Source organism: Hemitrygon akajei, unplaced genomic scaffold, assembly GCF_048418815.1.
Source record: "Hemitrygon akajei unplaced genomic scaffold, sHemAka1.3 Scf000090, whole genome shotgun sequence".
Lineage (NCBI taxonomy): Eukaryota > Metazoa > Chordata > Chondrichthyes > Myliobatiformes > Dasyatidae > Hemitrygon > Hemitrygon akajei.
This window is the reverse complement of record NW_027331976.1, coordinates 2287746-2298908: the sequence shown is the minus strand read 5'-3', so window position 1 is coordinate 2298908 and position 11163 is coordinate 2287746.

Here is an 11163-nt window from a genome sequence, read left to right as displayed (position 1 = left end):
TATGTCATGAACTGAAACCAGTGAGCAAGGGGACCGTGGGCCCCAGGTTGGAAAACCCGGAGTAAAGTCCCGGAACTGATCCCTGAACACGGAATGTGTCCGACATGGATGAAGAATCCTTGTGCACGGGCTTATGTTATGGACCATATATGAGAAATATTCAAGGGTATAATCTTTAACTCTGTCTGGATCCTCTCCTGCGATATAATAAACACAGGGTTCATGCCGGACGCCGCGCAGAATGCGGTAAAACTGACAGAAATGACTGAACAATAAAATCACAGACTTCCGTCTGCTTCCCCTCTCCGGGTCACTCGAGTTTCCGACCTTGTTCTCCCCACAACTACATTACACACGTGACTCTCCACTAATATGCTCCAGACTGTCACAGCTTCCAGATATAAAACTAAAGCGAATGGTATGAACGGAGTGTAACTCTTAATGAGAGCGCACACGCCGGGTTTCAGTGTACTCACCTTGTCTGAGTTTACAACGCCATCGTATGTTATTGATCACCTTTGACGGCGGATATATAAAGCAGAAAGGAGAGTTTTGTAAACACATGAAAATGTCAGTGGTCGCCCAAATCAGCGCCGTGGATAACTGGGTACAATATTTTGTTTTCAATTTCTGGCAACAAATAACAGCAAAGCGATCAATGGGGAGAGTGATGGTCAACCAGACCGGAGACAAGAAGGGTCAGGGATCCAGGACCCGCCGAGGCTGTGGAGGCAGACGCTCGTTCTTGAAGATAAATTTTACACCAGGTCAGGGAAACGGTGCCAATGAAATCCAAATAATAATGAACTGAACAATAGACAAAATATCACTCTAGTGCCAGTTCTGGGACAATGTGGGAGACAGTTATGTCGAGGCCGAGTTCCCTGCGGGTCGTTCCGATGACCCCCCGGATTCACTAATCGATAAGATTGTAGACCGACGACTAACATTCGGGTCTCTGTCATCGGCGACTGCGGAGTTCGAGGCCTGATCGGCGAGTCATGTGCCCAATGTCCAGGATCGAATCGGAAGCTCATGGGCTCAGTATCGTCTTGTGCAATTGGATCCTCGATTTCTTTGGAGACCCCATTCAGTTCGGATTGGCAAATCCATGCTCTCCACAATCTCCATCAGCACACGTGTACCACAAGACTGTGTGCTCAGTCCCCCGCTCTACTCGTTTGATACTGATGACTGTGAGGCTAAGCACAGCTCCAATGGCATGTTAGAGTTTGCTGACGTCACCACTACCATTGTCCGGATCAGAGGCGGTGACGAATCAGCAAACAGGAGCGAGGCTGAAAATCCGGGTGGGCGGAGCCACAACAACAACCTCTGGCCCAATATCAGCGAGAACAAGGGGATGATTATTGACCTCAGGAGGAAACCGGATCCATGAGGCAGCCCTCATCGGGGGATCAGAGGTAGAGAGGGTCAGCAGCCTTCAATTCCTCCATGAATCATTTCAGAGGACCTGTCCTGGGCACCAGAAGTGTGCGAAGATTCGGCATCGCATCAAAAACTTCGACAAAGGTCTATGGAGGGGTGGTGGAGACTATATTGGCTAGAAGCCCGGTGTGGAAACGCCAATATCCTTGAACGGAAATCCTACAGAATGAAATGAATACAACCCAGTCCATCGTGGGTAAAACCCTCCTCACCATTGAGCACACAGACACGGCGCATTGTCCCGGTAAAGCAGCATCCATCATCAGGGACCACATCGTGCTCCCTTCGCGCTGCTGTCATCGGGAATAAGGTACAAGAGTCTCAGGACTCACACCACCAGGTTCATGAACAGTCACTAGTCCTCAACCATCAGGTTATTGAACCAGAGGGGATAATGTTGCTTCACCCAACATCACTGTCCCACCACTGAACTGTTCCCAGAACCTATAGACTCAGTTTCAAAGACTCGTCATTTCATTTTCTCGATATTATTCCGTATTCATTCATTTATTACAATTATTTCGTATCTTTTGGACACTGGTTGTCGGCCCTGTTGTGGGTGGTCTGTCATTGATTCTGTTATGGTTATTGAATTTATTGGGTATGCCGTCAAGAAATCGAATCCCCGTGTCCAATATGGTAACATACATATACTTTGATAATAAATTTACTTTTGTCCTTGAAGTCAATTCCCGTTGGCCGGATCTCCAGAAATCCGGGAATTTCTGTGAGCCCGCTGAGGCAGTTGAACGCCCAGTGCCTGCGTGTCCAAGTCCGATGTAGGCTGGAGGACTCTCTGTTGTGAGGGTGGGAGGGTGGGACGGGGCTTGTGTTGCTGCCTTTGTTTTGTTGTTATTTGTGTTCTGTTTTGCAGTGTTCTCTATCGTTCTGTTCAACGTTGTGGGTTTGATCTGTTGGGACGGGATTGATGGCAGAACTTGCGGGCTGCCCCAGAAAAACCCTCGGGTGTGTTGGCTGTTTACCAAACGACGCATTTCGCTGCATGTGTCGATGTACAGGTAATGAATGAACATGAATCTTCAGTCTTGAAATGCAAGCCCCCCAGTACTGAACATGCCGTCTCTGGAAAAACGATGATCAGCTGCCGACTCTATCGATGCCGATCAGAATATCATAAACTCCCACCAGGTAAAGCGGACAGTCTTTCAGCGTGTACATATAATCAGCCAATTCGTCACACATTTACAAACCATTACAAATCGGTCAGTCATGCTTAGCAATGACGAGACCAAGGCATGCCCCAGCCCTCTCAGTGAATTCTCCAACTCCAAATTCCATTTCATTTGTGAATGCTGTTGAAAAGTAATCACTCTGTTTTAACGCAATTGTCCATAGCCTCTATGCTTAAGGTATTCAGTTCCTCACCTGAGAGTTTGTTTAAATAGCGTCACGACTCAGCTTACACCATTCCCTCAGCCTGCACATTCCAGATTTCCAGGTACTGACCAATCTCAGTTTCATTTCTGCAGACTTTCTCCAATCCCTGCGCTGAATTCTCCAGTAAATTGGGAGAATGGCGAGACGGTGGATTACATTAGCTTTCAAATGACTTCTGATTCAGGATTATCAACACGAGCTCCTGCAGAGACGCTGGTCTTTGTAGTTGAAATTAAGAAACAAGAGCAGGACCACTTGGAAACTTAAATGAACTTCAGAATGGAAATCCATAACTTATACTTGTCATATTTTCCCCAGAACATTTCTGGAGTGTTTCCGTAATTGAATACATCACTCTTCGTCTGTACAGCCATCAAAATAGACTTCGGGAGGCCACCAACTTTTCTCTTAACTCACACCATGGTCGCACTCACGGACAAAAAAAAAGTTGATTCCCTGACCCTAGATTTACCATTCTGGGTGTTATTTACGTTGTGCATGCGCAAGCACATATACGCCCTCACGCACAATCAGGCACAAAGCTACGTACAGGGATATAACAATGAAAAAACACAAAGTTACACATGCAGAACCGCGGACAGATGCGCAGACAGACACACAAAAAGACAGGCCCAGAAACACAAGGACAAACACGCATAATGCCACCCAGAATTATATTAACGAAAGGTCATAATCAAATGCAAACAAAACCTGTGCAGATTTCCAAAAGATACACGGACACAAATACATGGAGGCGTTTACATTTACACATGGCCACGCACCCAGACATTCATGCACAAGGAAATAGAGGCACAGAAGAGCACACAAATGGACTCATGCAGACGTGCACAAATATACACTCCAATAAACATAAAGACATTCAGCCTCCATAAAAACAAACAGGGAATACATGCATTGTTACACGCAATCTACCGGAACCCTTTACATGGACGTGCCCTCTCTTGTAGGTTCCCACTCCAGCAACATCGGACAATTGCTAGTCCGTTACATGATTACTAGTGAGCAGAAGACCGTGTCATCGATTCGGATAACGGTCAGAGTAGTGGAAACCTGGAGTCAAACCTGTGCAGTCGTGATCTAACGGGGTCGTGGAGTGAACTAGAAGTCCACGTGACCAGTTACTGATCCTCCTTTCGCATAATCATATCCGTTGTTGTCTTTCTCTCGCCTTCTGTAATGCGAATGTAATACTTCAAACTCTACTTCACTTCATCCATCCCACACTTAATCTGGGGAAAATATGACAAACTGATGTGTACAGGATAATACAGTCTCCTTCATGGATGATCCAGTCGGTTTATCAGTGTAACTAACTATCAGTTATAATAAAAAGGATAATCAAATTATTATGATGGCACTCGGGGGTTTAGAATTTACACAAATTATAACGAACTGATGCATTTTCCGCAGAGAGGAACAGTTTGCTACCGTCCGTAACTTCTCTCTATTGTGATATGTCAAAAATTAGATATATTCGAAAAGAATCAATTAACATATGACAGAGGAGTAATTAAGTCTTCAGATATTGTAAAAGTCTGCAACTTGTGCAAACATTAAGAGGAGCTTTGAGCGAGACTAATTGGGGTTTTTTGTACGGATTATCGCTGTAAGCCCCTCCCAGTCCATCACTGAGCAGCAGTAAAGGAAGTATAAAACTCATTACAGAAACAGTCTGGAGAAAGCCTGTCTGCTCTTATGGTCCCGGAACACATCCGACACAGTCAGGGAATCTCACCGACACCCCCACCTTCTGAGGAGGATGAAGCGAGCTGGGCTTCGCACATCCATGCTGACGTCATTCTGCAGCTGCGCAGTAGAGAGAATCCGAACAAGCTGTATCACTGCTTGATCTGGAAACTGTCCGACAGCGGAGAAGAGGGGTCTGTAACGGGGAGTCAGAACTCCCCAGCGTGTAGTCAACCAGGCTACACCCATCAATGACAGAGACAGAGAAAGGTGCCGTAAAAGTGCAGATAATGTCAATCTTCTACAGTATCCTGCAATCTGTTGGATTGTTTCTTGACGTTTTCTTCATTTATCATCTCTGAACTTGTTGGTCTTTTATTATGTATTTTTGGTATTTTTTGTGTTAACCACCTGGTTCTGTATTGCTACAAGGAACACTTCTGTTTCTGGGAAGAGATCTCCATCCCTGAGCGAGGCGTTCGACGCCTCCTTGTCGACATCTAGTCTGCTCAGACTGTGGGGATGTCTTCCATGGAGAGTCAGACTCTTTCATTGGTTAACGTTTTCCTCAATAGTGATGATGTCTCCGTTTTTCTGCGTCGTTTCCTCATTTAAATTTACTGGTGTATAATCCTTATCAGAATTTTGTCTGTTTGCATGGGTTGCTGATTCCTGGTTTCTTTGGTGAAAGTAATTCCCGAGAGTTAAATCCTGATATCCTGAAGTGTATTTTATATTTTATGTTTTTTTGTGCTACATCAGATCTGGAGTAACAAACACTTTGTTCTCCTGACACTTCTCTACAGAGAATGACATTATTCAATCGTTAAACCTGAATCATGAATCTTGAAATGTGACTGCTCCAAAGCATAAACAGTGAAATTGTCGATCTCACATTATGGCCTCTGTTGAATTAACATTCTGGTCGCTATCGGTATTATTTTCAGCGAGTTATTATTGTCACAATATCTGGAGTTCAGTATCACATCACAGTCCGGGGCCATTGGCTGCCGTCAGTTGTTTTGTCTCCTGATTAAGCGTACAATTGTGATCACTGGCCATTTAACTAAGGCTATGAACTGTTCTCTGAACTTAGACTGTGTTACTCCATATATAAATGTGTTCGAGCACAAACTTTAGTACTGTAACATATATCCAAGCGACTTTTAAGATAAATTCAGAATCCCTGTAATTATTGGGATCTGTTCCTCCGGCGATATACTTGAAGAAACTATGTTCACTGGGCGGCAGAGAAGGGAAAACAGATATGGAGTCAGAACTTTGCTTTACTCTGCTGTGATAATGATGAATTATATAGTATTTCTTCATATTTCTGAAAATGCCTGCACGAAAACGAACCCCAGGGTGGTATATGGTGATATTAGATTAGATCAGATTATGAGGACACTCAGTCCTCGTTTATTGACATTTAGAAAAGCATGCATTAAGAAATGATACAATGTTCCTCCAGTATGATATCACAGAAACACAAGACAGACCAAGACTAACTGACAAAAACCACATAATTATAACATATAGTTACAACAGTGCAAAGCAATACCGTAATTTGATAAAGAGCTGACCATGGGCACGGTAACAAAAAAAGTCTCAAAGTCCCTGATAACCCATCATCTAACGCAGACGGTAGAAGGAAGAGAAACTCTTCCTGCCATGAACTAGCGCCGCAAACTTGCCGATGCAGCACCCGACCACAGCCAACTCTGAGTCCATCCGAAAACTTCGAGCCTCCGACACCGAGCACCATCTCTGTCGAGCGCTTCGACCCCAGCCCCGGCCGCCAAGCAACAGGCAAAGCCGAGGATTCGAGGTCTTCCTCTCCAGAGATTTTTTTGATCGCACAGTAGCAGCGGCAGCGTAACAGGCATTTCAGAAGTTTCACCAGATGTTCCTCGGTGCTTCTCACGTCCGTCTGCATCAAATCAGGATTGTACTTGGCAGATAACAGATATTCATATTTGATCACAAATTTACTTTGAACTTTGAACATTAGGATGTAAAAAATTAGGACTGAAATGACTAAAGTTACAAAACAATACGGTTTCTGAAATTCTTGACCCAGGACAAATGTTCTACCAGAATTTGGCTCTGAGGTCTTAGCTGATGGAAGAGAAGTCTAGTTAATGTATTACCTCGAAGCCGTTGTTCGGAACTGGTTGATAGTTTTAGTCGGCTCTTGCTGCTACAGGGTGAGTGTGTAAGGGGGACCGCTCTCCGAGTGGACACGGGGTAGTCAGAGGGAGAGGCTCTCGGCAATGTTACTGGTCAATGGATGAATGGAATGGACAAACGGATGGATACAGGATGAGCAACATACAGAGCAGGACATCCCCTGGGCTCTCCTTCACTCTCAGATGTAACCGGCAATGATGAAATTGAATGAAAGACGCTGAGGGAACATCAGAGGCGGGAAACCTGGCCAGAAATGGGCATCAAGGGATTGAACGTTGTCTCCTTCCCAGTTCTGAGAAAGGCTCCTCGGCCTGAAACTCTCTTTCTTTTCTTACTCTTCCCATGGATGCCGACAAACCTGCTGATCATCTCCCGGATTTTCCATTTTTCCCATTGTCACAATGACAACGGGCTTGATAACATTATCCAATCTACAATTCCGCTTTGAAACTAATCATCTCTGATGAAGTATCGAACGGCGAAGAGTAGGATCGCAGTCCGCCGCCGGCTTTCCACTTCCGGGTCTCTGCAGTTCTCCCCTGACCTCTGACCCTTCGGACCCTTACGGAATCGACTGGCCGCTTCCTTATCGCTCCCATAAAGCCATAAGACCAGGAGACATGGGAGCAGATTGGGGCATTCGACAGATCGAGTTTGCTCCCCCATTCCATCGTGGCTAATTCGTTATCCCTCTCAACCCCTTCTCCCTCCTTATCCCCGTAACCTTTGACACCCTGACCAATGAAGGACACATCAACCTCCCCTTTAAATATACCCAATGGGTTAGCTTTCATAAACGTCTGAGGCAAATGGATTCCACATAGTCACCAACCTTTCGCTTGAGAAATTCCTCCTCAACTTTTCAGTAAATAGGCATCCTCCTGCTCTGTGTCCTCTGGTCCTAGATTCCCTCACTTCCATAAATGTCCTCTCCATGTCTCCTCTATTTAGGCCTATCAATGTTCCAATGGGATTAGTTACAACCTGTATATCTTATTATCGCTAGAGATTTCTGTCGTTTGTCTCTCGACTTCACCAATTAACTTGTCAGGTGACAGAATATTTCTTGGTGTTTGACCTGCCCTTAGTGATACTACGAATTAAAAGTTTACCCCGTGCTCACCTGTCATCATTATAACACGCCAATACAATTTTTTCCCCACTACTAAGGATTGAAGGCGGGTGCTGAATTGGTTACCCGCTTGTCACTCTGAATTTCTGGACCTTGCTAAGAAAAAAGACAAAATAAAACGCGCAGGCAAAACAAAAATTTTACATTTTAGAAACCTGAAGAACAAACAAGAAATGCTGGAGATTTTCAGTGGGACAGTCGTTGTCTCTGAGGAGGCAATCACATTTAAAGTTTCAGGAAACCAATCTTTCCTCAGATTAATAACATCTGTCCAATGGTTCAGTAGAGGGAATTCGAGCTGGTTTTCTCTGATTTTTCTTTTTTCTCTCTGCACTATCTCCAACTTCCAGTTTGATTAATAAAATTGAGAGTCCTGGTGATACAGAAGGCATTAAACAGAGGGTAGTGAAGGGAGGCTGAAATGCACCGTGTGTATGTGAAGGGAAAAAACACTCTCTCTGGGCACATGGCTTCCTTCCACCAGGTGAAAAGGACTGAAGCAGTCAGCATACATTGCAACAGATGATACTATTTTGTATCAAGCCAAGGAATTTTATTTTCTATCAGCTGAGCAACCGGGATTATTATTGATAGCCACTGTAAAGTGTATAAGCCAGATGAACGATCTGCACTGTTATTCTAATTTCTCGAAATGCTCTACAAGGTACCCGAGCGACACACACAAACACTCCAGTAGAACGCGGCAGGTGAGGGCGCGTCTGTTTAACCAATAAAAAGTCGTCGTTTCGGGCCGAGACTCCAACATCAAACTGGGAAAGTCAAATTTAGTTCAGCTCACAATCCTGCAACTGCGGGACTTCTAATTCCACGTTCTTTTGCATCACTATACATTTTCCAGTAAATGATTTATACACTTTGCTCTGAGTACTGCAAACTGACACTACTTTTCCACGTCCCTGCAGTCGCCTGACAGTAACATCGAAAATATTTTGCATCTAAGAACGTGCCTCTTGCTTCTTACAGAAGGAAAACAACCCATTGTTCGCTTTAAACGAACCGTCAGCTCCCAGCTTTTAACTCTCGTTTCAGCGTGTCCCGTGCAGACGTTGAGAACTCGCTGAATTCCACACAGGGAAGCTCGCCGGTGCTGTTAGTGGAGTTCAGAAAGGACAAGACGAGGGAACAGAAACCAATCCTCACAGAGGGGTCAGAAGTGGAGAGAGTGAGCAACTTCAAGTTTCAGGGTGTCAGTATATCTGCGGGCCTAACCTGAACGGAACGTATTTGTGCAGCTATAAAGAAGCCAAGATAGCGGCAATATTTCATTGGGAGTTTGAGGAGATTTGGTTTATCAACTAAAACACTCGAAAATATCTGCAAGTGTACCGTAGATAGAGCATTCGGACTGGCTGCAACGCCGTCTGATATGGGAGGGGCTACTGAACAAGATCGAAGTAAGTTGCAGAAACTTGTAAAATTAGTCAGCACCATCATGGGTACCAGCCTCCGTAGTGTACAAGACATCTTCATGGAGCAGTGCCTTAGGAAGATGGTGTCCATCATTGTGGATCCTCACCACCCAGGACGTGTCCTCTTCTCATTGTTACAGTTGGGAAGGAGGTACAGAAGCCTGAAGGCACACACTCACCGATTTAGGAACAGCTTTCTTCCCATCTGCCAACCGATTGCTAAATAGATATTGAACTGATGAACATGACCTCACTAATTTTTTTTTCTGCACTATTTATGTTAACTTAACTGGTTAATAGAAATATATAAACTTAATGTAGCTTGGATTTTTCTTCCCTGTACTTATTTATCATGTCTTTCATTGTACTGTTGCTATGAAGCTGATAAATCTCGTGACATACGCCGCTGATATTAAACCTGGTTCTGATTCTGATATTGATCAACATCGAGACCCAATGCCAGAAGGTAAAGAATGAAACAAAAGAAGGGGGGGGGGCAGTTTCACGGAAAGCTGAGTTGTATGTCTTCACTATGTCGGTTCACATATTTTGTTGAAACATTATTAAGCTGCATTCCCTCTTATTGAGAAGTAATACGAATTAACAATCAGCAATTAATCATTGAAGCAACCAAGTTATTATGCAAGTGATTCTGAGCACATTTGTATTATGGAAGTGCCTTTGAGACAAAATTTGAACATGCTGATTGTTAATGTGTTTGCCATTCCAGCTTCTTCACTCTAAATGTTACTGGATTGCCACTGCACAGGAAGGTTTGCTCTGATTAACATACTTCATTCAGTAAAGGTCGAGAAGTTACCGCATGTCACCTCGCTAATGAACACTGGGAACATAAAATATTGCGAAGTAGTAAATGACCGCATCTGTAATATAGAATACAAGCAAAAAATACGAAGCCACTCCACAGTTGCTCAGGCAACGTGATTTGGGATGTTGTTCTGCTGAAAGACGAGCTTCCTACCCAGTTTAAACTTCCTGCCAGAGGATTTTACGGATGAACTCTCTGTACTCACCAGCATTCATCTTCTCAACAGTCCTGACCAGATTTCCAATCTCTGCTGCTGAAAAGCATCTCCACAGCAAGTCGCTCCCTTCACCTCACTTTACAGTAGGGATGGTATTGTCTGTCTAATGTACAGTATTAGATCTACGCCACAGAAACTGCTTATTGCTGAGGCCAAAGATTTCTACTTCAGTCTGATCCTAGCATAAGACCTACTTCCACACCCATGCAGTATGTTGTAAGTGACGCTTCGCAAAGTCTCGATGGGCAAAAATATGTTCTTACTAATGCGTGTTACGTTGCCATCATCCTATAGGGATGCATTTTAACAGCAGGGACTGGAAATCAGATCAGGATTGATGAGAAGATGAATGTGCTAAACATAGAGAGATCCTGGATGAGAACCTGCTTACCTCAGTCAGAAAGCTTAAGCTGGGGAGAGAGATTTCTTTGAGCAGATCAACAACCCAAATCACTCTGCCAGAGCAACCGTGGAGGGGCTTCAAATGAAGAACATTGATGTGTTTGAGTCATCCACTCAGAGTCCTGAACAGAACCCGATGGAAAATCTCCGGCAGGACCTCTAGATGCTGTCCACCGCGGCTGCGCATCTGACCTGACACAGACTGAGCACTTTTGCAAGGAGGTGTGGGACATCTTCCTCCATCACGCTGTGCAAAACTAGCAGAGTCGTGTCCAAAAAGACTACTGGCTGTAACTGCTGGGAGAGGTGGTTCAACGAAGTACTGAGCAAAAGGACATGAATAATCCTGAACGGCTTTCGTATTTTACTATATTTTTTGTTTTCTGGCCTCTGCTGAGAAACAGGAGCA